The 16,628-nt window shown below is 46.0% G+C and overlaps 1 long non-coding RNA gene across 1 annotated transcript in view; it reads left to right on the top strand.

Moving 5' to 3' along the window:
• The window catches only part of LOC143682866 (uncharacterized), a 31,967-nt gene extending 15,819 nt beyond the window's left edge, over positions 1-16,148 (top strand). Inside the window, exon 3 of the long non-coding RNA XR_013175338.1 lies at positions 15,550-16,148. This is a non-coding gene — a long non-coding RNA (uncharacterized LOC143682866). The remainder of the gene's footprint in view (positions 1-15,549) is intronic.
• Positions 16,149-16,628: the final 480 nt, after the last annotated feature.

Genomic DNA, 16,628 nt, shown 5'->3' with positions numbered 1-16,628 from the left:
GTTTTTTCCTTACATCCACTATATATTTTATGGTGAGATGTAAACTCATTTACTCCTGTTTTTCACCGTTGGAGAGGATCATCACCTTCTGTATTGGGCGCCAAGGTGTTTGGCTTCCGTTTTCGGCTACCTCCAGCTTCCTCACCTTCTCGATACTGTCTGAGGTAGAGGTGGAGACCGGCCTCTCGGGGAGGCACACAGCCCCCTCCCCAAGCGCCTGCACTGACTGCTAATTTCATATTTCTATGATAATAAAATAATTTTATTATTATTAATAGTAAATAATAAAAATGCAATTTTAATAAAATAATAAAATGCAAATGGAGTTTTGAGGGGAATCTTTAGGCAGATTGGATGTGCGGATTGGTTGGAAGGCAGCCAAGAGCTGTGCCAATGGCGAGAGGGAGAGAAAGGATCAGAACGGATGAAGGACACTGAACCGGGCAAGGAAAACACACTGGTGCTTCTTGGCAGTTTATTCTGAGGTCAGTTCTCTCCCAATAAGTTTCACTGGCATGCTAACGACTTGACCCAGTGTGCTGCAGGTGATCCGTGCTTGGATCTGAATGATCTCGACTTTCATAGGTCCCGCGACTCCTTTTCAGCTTCTCCGTATTTTATTTTCCTGTGGTGCTGGACTCTCTCAAGTTACCGGGCAGCGGTGCTGACGGTGGCTCACGGTGACTCCCTCTTGTGGTGCTCTGAATTCAGTGTCATTTTCTGCTTGCTTTTCCAACAAGGGCTCAGCCTTGCTGAGTGGTTTCCATCTATGCCATGTACTACTGCCGCCAGCAAAATTTTCAGCTCTAGCTGCACATATATTTATTGGCGTCTAATCCTCCTGCCCAGACTTCTTGTCTCACTTTCCAGATTTTGAGTGTGAAATATGTTCTTTTCCTTCCTCTCACACTGTTTTTTACTGTAGTCAACAAGAACAGAGGAGAACCTTGCAAGGCTTTCTCAGAGTAGTGAAGGGATGTGTGCGTGACTGTGTATTGACTTTGTTGCAGGTTATTAAAATTAGTCCCACTGTATGGATAGCATATTAGGTGTTGCATAAACAAGTGCAGGGAAAAGAGGTTGTGCCTTTTAGAACCCACCCACCAATTTTTAATGTGAGGGCACCTTACAATAGAGTGCCAGAACCAGCTCACCCCTATGCACACCTCTTCCCAACTCCCTGCTCATTGAGATCACATAGGTAGAGTGAAATTGGCCAAAATAGGAGTATTTACACCATGGAAATTAGCCAGTGCTATATAACACAAGGACTTCCTGTTCCTAGCCCGTTTCCCTCACCCCATCATGCCCTCACCCCCACCCCACAGCTGGTTGTTAATTTAGACATTTAGCAACACACAGGGCTTTGGGAGCTGCAGGAGGAGTCTGACAGGGCTTGGAGAAACTAGGCAGAAATGCCTCCAGAGAGAACCTGCCTCAAATTCAGTGAGTCATCCCTGAATGGGCCATCATTGAGGAGAGATTTGTTGCTGGAGAGTGGCGCTGACAAGTCATTTTAGCCAGGCTATGAACACTGGCTTCCCCAGCACGGAATTCCTGAGCCCAGTTCTGAGACAGACAGCACATCCAGAGTGAATGAGGTGAAACCAGTAAGCACGTGTAAAACATAACTGTTGCATTTCACAGAGGTACTGCTGTTTTGCAATTTTTACAGTGTAAGTTTTTTTTTAATTAGTGTAATTTACAATTGCCTTTCTTGTCTTGTAACTTCATAAGTTACATTTTTATTTTAAGATGTAACTGATCAGAACCGTAAACCTCCCTAGGAATCGCCCTAGTTCTTCCATTTCCGTGGCTGGCGGCCCAGCACGCTAGCCCCTGTTTCACCAGGTGTGAGATGGGGCCTCAGGCCTCCTGAGTGCAGGGCCAGGCGGGGTGGGTCCCATCCGCTGCCGGTCAAGTGGTTCGGGCTGCTGTGGGGCCCACGCAGCCGGAGCAGGCAGTCCTCAGCCCGGGAAGCCCCCCGCCCCTGCCTCTGTTCCGGGACCTGAGCCCCTGGAGGAGCAGCAGCGTGGGTGGTCTGCTCACACCCCTCCCAAGCAACCCCATAAAGGTGGGGAGGGTGGGTGAGGGGCCATTTCCCAGGTCATGTTTGCCGCCCTTCCAATCCTAATTGTTATGGTGTGCCAATCACCGGGAAGGTGATAACAAGGGCGCTTTCTGCTAATTTGCTTAAACTAGGGCTTTTGCATTCTGATTTTGGAATGTTGGGCTTCGTTCAGAAATTCCCTGTTATGGTCTCGCCATCGCAGGTTGTTAGGTACCCGGAGAGGGAGGGACCACCCCGAGGCAGCGGAGGCCGGAGAGGCGGGGGACTTGCACATCCTGTCGTGGCTACGCAAGGACAGAGCGCGGGAATCTGTGCTGAATTCGAAGTTCAGGACTCCTTCAATCTATTTACTCAAACAGTGAGACATTGGACAAAAACTAAGATATTGGATTTTCTTTTCTAAATATTCAGCGCTAAGTAAAAAGAGGCTTAATCTTTAACAAGTGTGTGCGTGAGCGCGGACATTTGGCTGGGATAAAGCAGGCATGCTGGATGACCAACAGGTGGCAGTGCTCCCCTGCTGTCCGCAGCCGCGTCACTGCACCGGGCGGGAATAGTGTTTCTGCAGGTCTAGGCTAATCCCTGGGGAAGGATAGAAAGGCTGCCAGGCGGAGGGGTGAGCTAGCACCCGGCATGTGCCCCCTCCCTCTCCATGCCTCACCCCCACCCCCTAATGGAGAGACTTACCTGGTAAAGTATCTCTTCCAGGCTGATCTGCCCTTATGGATTTGAGAAGAAAAGAGAAAAGCAACCCTGAGCAGGCTGGACTTACCTGGAGGGTTCCTTTACATTTAACTTATGGAATGTTTTGATTATCTCTTTTCCATTGGCTTTTCATTTAACAGCACAGAGGGGCACACTTAAGGGAGGAGGTGAGATCTGGGGACGGGTCCCCAGGGGCAATCTGTCCAGTAGAGGGAATCAGGATGGAGCCCTGTTAGGCAAGGGATACAGGAAGGAGCACAAGACCATTGTTTCTTGCCTGTGTGCTCTACACCAAAATATAAAAATAGTTCTAACATATCACAGGCTTACTATGTACTAGGCATTGCACAAGCTTTTCATAGAAACTGTTGCATTTATTTATTTATTTAAAAATTACAAGAAAGAAGCACAAACATCCTTAACATATGCTCATTCTGTTCTGCATATACAATCAGTAATTCACAATATTATCACATGGTTGTGTTGCATTTATTTTTACAACCACCTGTGTGGTAGGTACAATCACTGTATCTATTTTACAGATGAGGAAACTGAGTTTTCAGAAAGAGAAAGAAACTTGACCATCTAATAGTATTGAAGTTAGAATTTGACCTTAAACCCAGGTAACCTGACTCCATGCCCTTTCCAGTGGTCCCCCAAGCAGAGGGCATCTTCTGACCTCATGGGATTAGTTCTGGGCAGTCCTACCCATGGGGCATCAGCCTTTGGGACGGCCACAGGGTTGGCCCGTCTAGGGATGGCTCTTAATTAGCCTCTGACTCGAGATGACTTACTTGGAGCTTTGTCCTTGGTAAGAATTGCACTTACCATTTTGGAAGGATGATCTCAGGTTCTCGTGGTTCCACCAAATGGAGGAGGTGCACACAGAGAGCGAACGCAGCCTGGGTGGTGTGGGCTGGGCCTCCTGTTAGAGAGCCTTGCCAATTAGAAGGTTAGTGGGGGCCAGAGCCAGGGCCAGGATTTAGAGAAAGCAACTCTGAAACCCTTGATTTCAAGGTTGAGGACTGCTTATGTATGTCTGCGGACTGACGGGTGCTTTTCCCTGATGGATACTGATGTGCAGCCATCTCACGCAGTGATCAATCTCAGGCAAAACACCTCCTCTTGGTATCTGGTTTGATTTCGCAATTTCTTTCATTCCACAGAATGTGGTTTAGACAGCCATTCACTCGGTCCTTCTGAGAGCATTTATTGATACCTATTATGTACCTGGCTCTGTGCTCAGCCTGGGAAAAATAGTAATAATGATAATGATAACAATAACCTTTTTATTTTATTCTAGTAACATATATAAAACCTAAAATTTCCTTTAACCACATTCATATGTATAATTCAGTGTTGTTAATTATGTTCACAATGATGTGTTATCATCACCACCGTCTATTACCTAAACTTTCCCATCATCCCAATAGATACTGCACAATTAAGCATTAACTCCCTATTTCCTACCCCAACTCCATCCCCTGGTAAGAAATATTCTAGATTCTGACATTATGAGTTTACTTATTCTAATTATTTCATATTAGTGGGATCATAAAATATTTGTCCTTTCATGTCTGGCTTATTTCACTCAACATGACATCCTCAAGATTCATTCCTGTTGTCACACGTATCAGAACTTCATTCCTTTTTAATGCTGACTAATATTCCATTGTGTGTATATACTGCCTTTTGCTTATCCATTAATGGACACTTAGGTTGCTTCTGTCTTTTGACAATTATGAATAATACCGCCCTGAACACTGGGTGTGAAAATATCTCGATGAGTCCCTGCTTTCAGTTCTTTTGGGTATATATCTAGATGTGGGACTGCTGGGTTATACGGTAGTTCTGTACTTAGCTTTCTGAGGAACTGCCAAACTGTCTCCTACAGTGGCTGCACCATTTTACATTCCCACCAATAATAACTGTTCCTATTTCTGCACATCCCCTCTAACATAAGTAGTTTTCCATTTTTAGAATAATAGTCTTTCTGGTGGGTGTGAAATGGTATCTCATTGTGAGTTTTGTTTGAATTTACTTGATGGCTAATGATGTTGAGCATTTTTTAAATGTGCTTTTGGCCATTTGTATATTTTCTTTGGAGTAATGTCTATTCAAGTCTTTTGCCCATTTTTAAATTGGGTTGTTTTTTGTTGTTGTTGAGTTGAAAGATTTCTTTATATATATATATGTACTGGATATGTCAACCCTTATTGGATGAGTTTTTTCTTTTTCCTTTTTATTTCTGTTTTCTGGAGTGATACAAATGTCCTAAAAATGATCATAGTAATGAAATGCGTAATATGTGACAATATTGTGAGCCATTGATTGTATACTTTGGATGGACTATATGTATGTGAAGATAAAACACTTACACACAAAACCCTAATTAGATATGTGGTTTCCAAACATTGTCTCCCATTGTGTAGGTTGTCATTTCACTTTCATGATAAAGTCCTTTGAGGTACAAGTTTAAAACTTTGATGATGTCCCACTTATCTGCTTTATCTCAAACTAGAATAAAATCTAGAATATCTGTTGCTAGAATATCTAGAATATCTGTTGCTAGGTGATAGGGTGGACATAGGAAATAGGGAGTTAATGCATAAATTGCACAGAGTGTTTATTTGGGATGATGGGAACGTTTTGGGGATGGATGGTGGTGGTGCTAGCACATCTTTTGTTGGTTGTGCTTTGGGTGAAAAGTCTAAGAAACCATTGCCTAACATAAGGTCCTGAAGATCTTTCCCTATGTTTTCTTTTAGGAGTTTTAAAGTTTCAGTTCCTATATTTAGGTTATGATCCATTTTGAGTTGATTTTTGTATGTGGTGTGAGGTAGGGGTCCACCTTCATTCTTTTGCATATGAAGATCCAGTTTTCCCAGGACCATTTGCTGAAGAGACTGTTCTTTCCAAATTGAGTGGTCTTGTACCCTTGTCAAAATTCAGTTGGCTATAGGGTGAATGGGTGGTTCAGTGGTAGAATGAACCCATGCAGGAGACCAGGGTTCAATTCCTGGACCATGCACCTAAAACAAACAAACAAACAAAAATATCAATTGGCTATAATTGTGAGCGTGATTTCTGAGGTCTCAATTCTACTCCATTGTCTATATCTCTGTCCTTGTGCCAGTACCATGCTGTGCTGATTACTATGGCTTTGTAATAATTTTTAAGATCAGAAAGTGTGAGGCCTCCAACTTCGTTCTTCTTTTTCAGGATGGTGAACCTTCCAAATAAACTTGATGATAGGCTTTTTCACTTCTGCACAGAAGGATGTTAGAATTTCAGTTGGAATTATGTTGAATCTGTAAATGACTTTGAGTAGAATTGACATCTTAACAATATTTAGTCTTCAATCCATGAACATGAAACATGCTTCCATTTATAATGTCCTTCCTACTTTGATTTCTTTTGTTTTGTAGTTTTCTATGTGCAAGCCATTTACATTCTTAGTAAGATTTGTTCCTGGTTATTTGATTTGTTTAGTTGCTATTATAAGTGGAATTTTTTTTCTTGCTTGCTTCTTCCAATTGTTCATTACTAGTGTATAGAAGCACTACTGATTTTGGGGTGTTTCATGCTCTTTTAATCTCTTTGGTGCTATCCTCAATGCTAGGCTTATACATTATGGCTGAGCTGCTTAATTCCAATTACTGTGCCTGCATTTCAGCCTTTAAGGGGAGGGAAGAGCAGTCTCCTTCCCTTTGAGGCCACCATCTGGAAGCAGTTCACATAATTTCCTGCATGCCAAGGGTTAGTATTTAATCACATGGCTATACCCAGAGAGGCAGGGCAATACAGTGCCAACATCCTCAGATTCTAATATTTTATAAAAGGGAGAGGATGAATAATGGGGTTACATCTAGCATTCTTTTCCACAGAAAATATGTGCTAGAGGTAAGTCATAATGATGGTCAGATAGGTGAGGTGTTAGGGACGTAGCACTCACTCGTGCAGTTAGAAGCGTGAGATCTGGAGTTGGGCTTCTTGGGTTTGGATGCCGGCTGCACTGTTTATGTAGTTGTAGGACTTTGGAAGTTTCTTGCTTCTGCAAAACTGGGATAATAACATCCTGTTTGAGTGTCATGGGCATTAAATGAAATAATGCCTCTGAGTGTTTGCTGTTTTTTGTCTTAACCTGGGTTTCCTAGAAAGCTGCACCCGATGCTCAGCCTAAGTGCTAATGCTTTATAATGAAGTCATCTCAGGGCGGCGAGAGGGGTCAGCCAGGGATGGAAAGCAAATATAGGGCCGTGCCTTACTAAGCTGGCTGAGTTCATAGAAAGACACAGCCTGTCAGCTGGCGACCGGAGATGTCTGTGGGGTAAATTGGAGGGAGGCAGGGTGGAGGAACTTATCAGCTGCACCCCTCCTGAGTGCTATCCCCATGATCAGTTCATCTTGTGGAGTTAAATACCACATACCTGGCTGCACGGCAGGTCCTTTTTGCCCCTGCAGTGTGGTTCTTTCTCCAGGCTGGCGGTGGTGGGTGGAGCCATGGACTCCAGTTGTTGGCCTCGAGCTGTGGAACCAGCTGGCAGAGCCAGTTGCCACAGGGATTGCAGAAGTATGGCGAACAGCCAAGGACCAGAAGACTCAGCTGCTGGGGTAGGTTCCTGCCTCCGTATTTCGCCGCGAGCCTCGCACAGAGCCGCCCGTGACTGAGATACCCTAAACAGTGTCTGTTCCTGCCAGCAGGGAAGAGCTTCCCGAGTCCCGAGATGACAGGCAGGGTGGCGCCAGAGCCAAGGGACCTAAGATGCTGGGACTGCAGCCCTAGAGAGGATGCCCCTGGTCCAGGGCGATGGGTTTAGATCCCATTCTTCTGGGCAACTTGTTAAAAATGCAGCTTCAGGGCGCCAGCCAGAGAGCTGATTGGAAAGGTCTGGGGGAACCCTGGACAACATCTGCATTTTAAGAAGCCCCCAGGCGATCCTGAAGGAGGAGGCCTGGTGACCGGATTGGGGAATGACAGGTTTACCAGCTGCAGCTACCCTAGCGCCTACACCACCACCTGGAGCCGGGTTGAGGGGCCCCCTGCAGAGAGGCAGGGGATTTTCTTTTTCTTTTCTTTCTTTTTTTTTTTTTTTTTTAGCATGAATATGTATTCCTTTTTTCTTTTGTCAGAATTCTAAAAGTAGTTACTAAAGAAACTTTTGAACACTTTAAAAATAGAGGGCAGGGCGAGCCATTTGTCACGCGGGACCTCCCTGGGGCCCTGTCAGCGGCTCAGGGGCCCAACCCAAGTGAGGAAACCACGTGAAAATCCGGGTTCCTGGGCAGCCCCAGGGTGCGTGCCCGCTGCCCTGCCCACCTGCAGGTGCTTTGCTGTGTAGAGGTGATTTTGTTGAGGCTGATGTTGCATTCGACATAAAATAACTTAAAAGAAAGGAAGAAGGTGAAAAAGGAAAAACGGGCTGTCAGACTCAGGAGATTAAAAACATTCGTATTTCTTACAACACCTGGCCTCTGGGTGGGAAGATTTGTTCCCAGAGATGTGAGACTTCTCCTCCTCTAACTGAAGGCAGGGGCAGGCCCCGTTCTCAGAAACGTTATTTCAGGGGGACATAATATGGTGTTTCCACTGGGGACAGTCCTCCCCTGCCTTGCCAGAACTCAGGACAAAGTTCCCTGAAGTTGGATCTCACCTTCCTTTTGAGGACCCAGTACCAAATCCTACGAATCAATGTGCGTTATCCATCTCCCAGCGAGAAGGCCTCCTTTGCCTGTGTGACACTCTAATGCATTGTGTGCTGGTAGCATCTCTGTGCTCAGTTGTCTGTCTTACACATTGGGGCAGGGGGTCAGTGCCTTCATTACATGGGGGATATCGCTGATAGAGTTGAATTGTGACCTTGGGGACTCCCTGACAGGACTGGATCCAAGTCTGTGGGGTCTGAAGCTTCCATAATTTTGGAGGAAGGACCTCTTAAAACCAAAAACGCACATTACAAAATTAGGTATAAAAGCGCATATTGTTTTAGGAAACAAATCACAGCAAATCAGAAATACCACAAACATGATACAATGAGAGAAATAAAATATTTCCATTAGTTAACTGTGCTTACAATCTTATATTTCGTTTCACACATTTTTTGGTTGCACATTCTTGGATCACCTCTTCATATAATAGTGACTTTGTAATATTTTTTCATGGAGAGTAAAGAAAGATAATTCAGGTTTTCTTTAAACCTGGTAGGTCAAAATTTGTTTTTCGCTATTGTATTTTAGAAAGCGTCATAACTCTTTCTCGGCAGGTCATGTAAATTTTTAGGTTTGTTGTCAAATGTGTGAAAACCACTATTAAGCTTCTTTCATAAAAGAACTGGACGAATTTCCCACAGATTTGCCACTGGCTTCATATAGTCCAAATCTTGATTCTCCATCACTACCTCACACTTCCAGAATGTTCTCACATCCCTACGCTGCCTCTGGCTCTGCACTTCTGTGTCAGGAGGGTAGATGAGAATGCCATTCCTCCTACCGGAAGCCGCCCCTCAGGATGGTTGACAATAACTTAACCCACGAAGTGACTGAATCGCATAAAATGTCCCATGAAACTCAAATTAAATGCACCCCTAACTCAGTCCCCCCTTAATGGAATGCCCAGAATATCTTCCACCACTCTACTGGGGGATATATGGTGAAGGGGATGTCAGAAGGGAAAGAGGTGGAAGTCTTCATTGACTGAGGTTGCAATATGTCTACAAAGCTTACAAAAGCATCTGGCGTGTGAACACGCTGCTGGGACCCTTCCCAGGACTTCGACCCGAGGTGCCCCGCCACTTAGGCGTCATCCACTTCAGGGCCCAGCCGCCTCTGCTCTCTGCTGTGTTCGTGCTGGTAAAGTGGGGTCTCTAGCCTGGCTCGGTGCTAAGAAACAGGGCAGGAATAGGACGTGCCTGGGCAGGGATACGCCGACCTGGGGCGATGTAGAGCAATGCTTCCAGAGAGAGGTCTCGTCTTCGTTCTGCCTCCTGGGGAGGGGGTGCGGTGGGTCCCTGCACCCTTGGAATTTTCTGAGTGATTGTGGTGTCTTTGTGAATTATGGCAAGCCCCCAGACCACACCTGATTGTTGATGCTGATGGAATGACACTGGGAGTGGGGTGCACACCAGTGGTCTTAGGATGGGCGTTGGTCATGCCAGATAGGTCAACGATATGATTAGGAGGTTGGGGCTTGGGGTCGTGTCATATTAGCCAGACCTCAGGGAAGGAAGAGGGCCTGGGCATCTGACTCAATAGTCAGTCATGGCCATGTAATGAAACCCTAATAAAAAACCCTGGACACTGAACCTCAAGTGAGTTTCCCTGATGGGAAATACACATCATGTGCCAGGAGGGTGATGCATTCAAACCCCATGGAGAGAGGACAGGGGAGGTTTGCATTTGAGACTTTCCCAGTCCTCTCCCTCTGTGCCTCTTTTTGGGGGGCAGGTCCTGAGCCTGGTCCTTTGCTGTAATAAAACTGCATGAGTTAGTAAAACACTTCCTTGGGTTTTGGGAGTCACTCTAGGGAATTATTGAACCTGCATGGGTGGTGGGAACCCTTGAATTTGTAGCCACTTGGTCGGAAGTAAGGGTAGCCCAGGGAGTCCCCAAATTTGTGGCTGGCATCTGAAGTGAGAGCCGCTTCACGGCAGATTTGTGCTCTTCACCTGAGACTCTGACCTCACCCCAGATACAGTCAGATCTGCATTGCACGCTGCCTCTGCGCCTGAATCTTTCCCAGCTCTGCCTTGGGCAGCAGGGCAGAGAAGCCCTGCCTTAAATCCCGACCTTCTAAGACACAGGAAATGGAGATCCTCTGTTTCCTAGTTAGAGAAACAGCTTTGGAAGAGGCTGCTTCCCGAGTCTGGTGATTTCTTCCCCAAGGAGCAGGAAGGCAATTTCTGTTTCCCTTATGGTCCGAAGGAAATGTGTGGGGGGGGGGAGGGGGGAGGCTGGGGGGTGGGGGAGGGAACAGCTGTTGGTTTAAAGTCTCAGGTAGGCTGGTGTTACAGTTTCCCAATTTGAAGGCTCTGGCGGTGTGGGTGGCTTCTTGGGAGAGCTCCATGTGTCAGGAAATTACTTCTTATCAAATTAGAGGTGATAATAGGACAACGCCTCGCAATGTTTGAAGGTGTTGAGAAGGCAGTGAGACAGGAGAATGCATTTCTTGGCTTGCCTCTGCCAATGTAGGTCAGCGCACATAGCCTGGTGTATAGGGAAAAGGGGTTTTAGGGACTTACAAGGAGCTATTCTGTTTAGGGACTCTGTATTTATTTTTATGTTTTCATAGGGCTGCCATTGGAGATGAGAGGGCCAGGCTGGTCTATACAGGTCCTTTAATGTTCTAACGTCTGTCATCATTGGCTTTGGTTTAAAGCACATGCCCTGTTATAGGACAAGTACCCTTGAGAGGGGTCGTGCCCCAGGCTACTACGGTCATTCACACCAGAGCGAGAATCTGCTCATCAGCCGTTTCCACACACTGATGTCAGGGAGAATCCAGGAGACCAGCCTTGTAATGTGTTACCAGGGGGAATATTTGAGAGCCCGTAGCTATGTAGCTCTGTCATCTCCCTCTCCCCTTTTCCTTAGGGGTGAGGGACCCCAGACAGCCTCTGAGTAATAAGAAGGCCCCGGCATCAGGGGTAGCCTGATGGGGGTGGGGCTTGGAAAGAGGAAGGTGGGAGAACATCAACAAGAAACTTCAGCTGCTTCATGGATTGGCCCAGAGCGGACCTGGAGTATCTTGAATGGCATCAAGGCCTCTGTTTCCAGCTCTGCTGAGGAGAAAAGGAGGTGATGTGGTTCCAGGGTCTGATGCTAAAGTGACTGTGTTCTCGGGACTACTCAGAATTGGGGCCCACCTCACATGCTAGCAGAAGGGGAGCAAGAATTCAGCGAGCCACGGCTTACTCCTTTTTCTTCTCTTCCTCCCTCCCATCCTCCCTCCCCCCTTTCTCCTCCCTCCTTTCCTTCTTTCTTAGCTTCCTTCCTTCCTTCCTTCTTTCGTCCCTCCCTCCCTCCTTCCTTTCCTCCCTTTCCCCCTTTCTCTCTCTCTTCTTTCCTCAGATTTTGTTTGCGTGCCAGTCCCTCTTCCAGGGGCTGGGATACAGAAGTGAACAAATACAGACCAGTTCCCTGTCCTCAAGGGCTTACGTTCTAGTGAGGTCAAATTCACAAGCATGGTATGGGTGGGCCACTGTAGCTCAGTGGCAGAGTTCTTTCCTGCCATGCTGGAGACTCGGGTTCGATTCCCCGTGCCTTCCTAAGGAAAAAAAAAAAATTCACAAGCATATAACTATGATGTTAGGCACTATATTGGGAGTTTATCATGAATCTTCCTAACAACTCTGCAAATTGAGTTTATTGTTCCCATTTTGCCAATAAGGAAACAACACAGAGGACAGTGTCTGGCAGCCTATACTTATTTTGTAAAGTGAATAAGTGAATAAACAAATGAATGAATCGACTCATCAAGAATTAAAGTGGTTGACTCAAGACCACACAGCACAGCTCATAATTGGTGATTGCCTTGGTCTGGCTCCAAATCTCCACCGTGCTCTCCCTTCCAGATTGGTTGGACCTGGAGGTGGGGTTACATCTCCTCTGATTCTGGAAATAAAGGCAGCTGGGGCTTCCTCAGCTACCTTCTTCTCCTCGGTGACCTCCCTTTTTTTCCCCTCCTCCTTATTTCTGTTTTTAAATCTCGCCTCCCCACTTCTCTCGCATTCTCCTTCCATTTCCTCCTCTCCCTTTCTGCTTCTCAACAGACAAGACACACAATGGGATGGCTGCTCTCCTTGGTGGCCTTTGGACCTGCAGAACTGTCTGCCTCCTGAAGAAGGGGGTGACAAGAAAGCTGAGGAGGAGGAAAGAGAGAATCCAGTCAGTCATCTTCACCTTAGCCCCACACGCCCAGGGAAGGGGGTTCAGACAGGACCAGTGAGGACCTCTAAGACAGTCTATTTTTTTTTTTAACTTTTTTTTAATTGTATAATATATATTCAAAGGAAAGAAAGAGAAAAGCAAGAGTTTTCAAAGCACCCTTCAACAAGTAGTTGCAGGACAGATCCCAGACTTTGTCATGGGCCACCACACCATCATCTTAAGTGTTTCCTTCTAGCTGCTCCAGAGCATTGGCGGCTAGAAGGAGTATATATATTTTTTATCATCAGTTTTTTTCTTTTTTTTGGGAAGAATAGCATCTATACAAAAAAGCAATAGATTTCAAAGCACCGCACAACAATTAATTGCAGAACAGATTTCAGAGTTTGGTGTGGGTTGTAATTCCGCAATTTTAAGTCTTCACCTCTAGCCACTCCAAGATACTAGCGACCAAAAGAAACAGTTTAATGATTCAGCAAGCACACTCATTTGTCAAACCCTACCTTCTCTGTACAACTGAGACATCTATTTTAAGGAAACTCAAAAAAACTAAGCTCATTTATATAGTTCAATGTTTGAGGAAATGGCCACTTACAAATACTCTTTTGAGGCAGTCACATTGAGCAGTTACTACAAATTTCGGGCACCATGAACCAACCAGTTTTCATCTCGGCTTCAAATAATTATGTTAGTGATTTCCAAACTTTCGCAGGTATCAAAGTACCCTGGAGGGCTTGAAACAGACTGCTGGGCCTCGCCTCCAGAATTTCTGTTCCTCTGGGTCTGGTCAGAGTTTGCCTTTCTAACAAGTTCTCAGATGCCTCAGGTGTATGAACCCATACCTCAAGAACCAGTGAATTATATTTTAAGTCCACCATGAATTTTTTAAAATGCAATTTTATTAAGATATATTGAATATTCACACACCATATAATCATCCAAATTGTGCCATCAGTGGTTCACAATATCATCGTATAGCGGTGCCTTCGTCATTAGAATAGATTTTTGAACATTTTCATTACTCCGAAAATAAATAAAAATAGGAATAAAGGTAAAACAGAACACCCCTCCACCCTATTATTTATTTATTTTCTTTTTTCCTTCTTACTCATCTGTCCACATGCTGGTAAAGGGAGTGTCAGTCACAAGCTTTTCACAATCACATGGTCACACCTTAAAAACTCGACCGTTATTCACTCATCTTGAGAATCAAGTCTATTGGATTACAGTTCAACAGTTTAGATATTTCCCTCTAGCTACTCCAATACACCATAATCCCACCCTGAATTTATCAGTGGTTTCTCAGAAGCCACATGGGGAGCCTTCACCCTGTGTCCTCTAGTGGGTCCTGGCACTGTGAGTGAGGAGACACAGCATGGTGCCAGGGTCTGGGCTTCACCTTGGGGACCTGTCCCCACCACTGGCCCTGCCTGCCTCAGAGGGCTGACGGGAGGTGGGGCCAGCCGAAGAGCAGGACACATGGGCCCAGGGGACAGGGCAAAGAGCTGTCAACATGTGTGGCTATTTAAGGCCTAGAATTTATTAACTGGAACACAGAGTCTCAACCCCTGGGGCCAGAGAGGGATTTGGGTCAACAGGAAATTGACCTACAATGAGCCAGAAGAGTGCCACTCATATGAAGCAGAACTTTCTTGGCCTCTGCCCTGTGGCAGTGTGAAAGAGGAAATAATTAAAGGTGGCCTGATGCTTGCGTGCCCTCCAAGGCGGGATATTCACTCTGGAGCCAGTTGGGAACAACTGCCAGCAACCAAGTCCATGTCATAGAATGTCTGCCTAATTGCAATAGTAGCTTATTCCAAAACCAAAAGGCAAAGCCATTTTTATTTGGTTGCATCTGAAAGGCCCTCTCACATGAGAGTCATTAAAAGAAATATCAGAGGTGCACATGGGTGATGGATTTGAGTCTCATGTGTCACGAATACAAAAAGTAGAGAGCCCCTTTACCTTCAACCGTCATCCTTCTCCCCTCTACAGAGGGAGCCGCTTCTGGTGTGCTGCTTTTTTTTTTTTTTTTTATGACTTTTACTCTCCTTTTTGGGTAATGATACCTTTTGGGACATTTTTACCAGGCATTGGCCGTGTCTTATTCATCTCGGTGGGCTCAGTCTCCGGTCCAGAGTAGGGGCTAGGAAAGCCGACAGCAAATGAACAGCGAAAAGGAATGAATGAACTAATCAGTTAATCAACCGTCAGTGGGAGGGTGGGAGTGAGGAAAATAGTACTGGCTGCAGAGGTGCTGGGAACATGGATATTTGCTCAAAATGAGGCTAATGTTGAAATTTTTTCCTTGAATAGACGAAAAGCCTACATTTGTATAGTGCTTCACGGTTTAGAAAGCATCTTCTCATCAGAGAGCTTTGCCACCATCCCCAGGTTTCACAGATTTCTTTGTCGCCAACTCTGATCTGGTCTGTGGGGCTGACGGCTAATCACAGACTTTGTTCCTGCCCTGGGTTTCTTTCTGAAGCAGGGTGAGAGCTGCTTGTGCTGTAAGAGTGCGGTCAGGCTTCAAATGCTTCACTCTTGGGGTGGAACTTCCTGGTGGCTTTGCAGGGGAAAGCAGCAATACTCACAGCCAAACCCAACAGCGTCCCTGGGGCCCCTGCACCTCAGAACTGCACCAGCTGCGGTCTGTGTGCCTCCGGGGATTTCAGACCCAAGCTCAGGATCTCCTGGACTTCTAATAAAACAGTCCTTTTGGAAATTCCCTTGAAGTTTCCCTCTCTGGCCATGTGTGTTCCGATGGCCTGGTGGCCTGGTAAGACCTTTAGATTAAAAGATGCTGGTTCCTCCACCTGCTCTCCTATGTTATCTTCAAACATTTGAGCTGTCAGGAGTGGGACATTTATACCCCTTTCCTTCTTTTCCAGGTTTGCTGGCACTTGAGTGCAGAAGGGTTGGCTTTTATAAACTCCAGGAAAAAGGGTTAGTATGAATCCCTTATGCTGAGAGCTTAAAAATTGCATCTGGTGAAGGCAGCTGACCCTGTCTTGCTCCTCAAATCCATTTTAAAAGCAATACCTAACCAGTGTGTGCTATTCCAGTCTACTTTCCTTCTTTTATGCCAAAGTGAGCCAAGGAGCCCTGGTGGCCTCTATATGGGAAAAGACCAAAAACGGTGTAAGGTTGCAGTGTCCATGTCTGCACTCTGAGGCCTGTGTCAGTTGATTTCTCAAAGACAAAAGAAGCTGCAAGCACCTCAAAGCCACCTTTCACAACCAGGGCACAGGCAACACCCAGGTTCTACAAACACTTTCTTTTTTATCCACCCAATTACTACTTGCTCATCTCAACACTGATGAGTCAAACTTGCAGGTGCCAGGACTTAGGAGTCTGGGTCCAGGTTAAACACTGCCTCCTCCACGCAGTCTTCCCTGATTCCCCATTGTGCTATTACTCTTTTCACCGTGCTGCTCCCAGAATGCTTTTCTGCTCTCCCTTTATGCCATCCCCTATGTGTTATCTGAGTTGTAGGTATTTTTTACGTGTCCTAGCTGTCCTCGTAAACTCTGTGAGGGTGAGGACTGGGTCAGCCAGGACAGTGGTTTGCACCATGATGGGTACTTAAAGTTTGCTGAATTGAAGTGAGTTTTTAGAAATTTGTTTCAGCTTCTCTTCACAGCCAGTTCCTGGTGGTGCTGTGTCCTGGATTCCAAAGGCACATGGGCTTAAAGGGTGGAGAAGAGCTTGGAGCCTTGCCAAAAGCCCCTGACCCCTGATGATCTGGGGCAGGTCCGCCATTGTGTGTGGAGGGGGATAGGGGCTGGGTAGGGCTGGGCCGGCCTCACCTCAGGGCCCTCCAAGCCCTCAGAGTTCTCTTTCTTGGTGCCCTGGGCCCCTCAGGGGCCTCCTGCCAGCAGACTGCTCTCTCTCCCTGCCCTTTCTATGAACAAGGCTCTGTCCTTAGCCCTCTCAGCTTCTGCCACGTGCTGCAGGAGGCTTCAGACAG

Source organism: Tamandua tetradactyla, chromosome 5, assembly GCF_023851605.1.
Source record: "Tamandua tetradactyla isolate mTamTet1 chromosome 5, mTamTet1.pri, whole genome shotgun sequence".
Lineage (NCBI taxonomy): Eukaryota > Metazoa > Chordata > Mammalia > Pilosa > Myrmecophagidae > Tamandua > Tamandua tetradactyla.
This window is presented reverse-complemented; position numbering and strand designations above follow the sequence as displayed.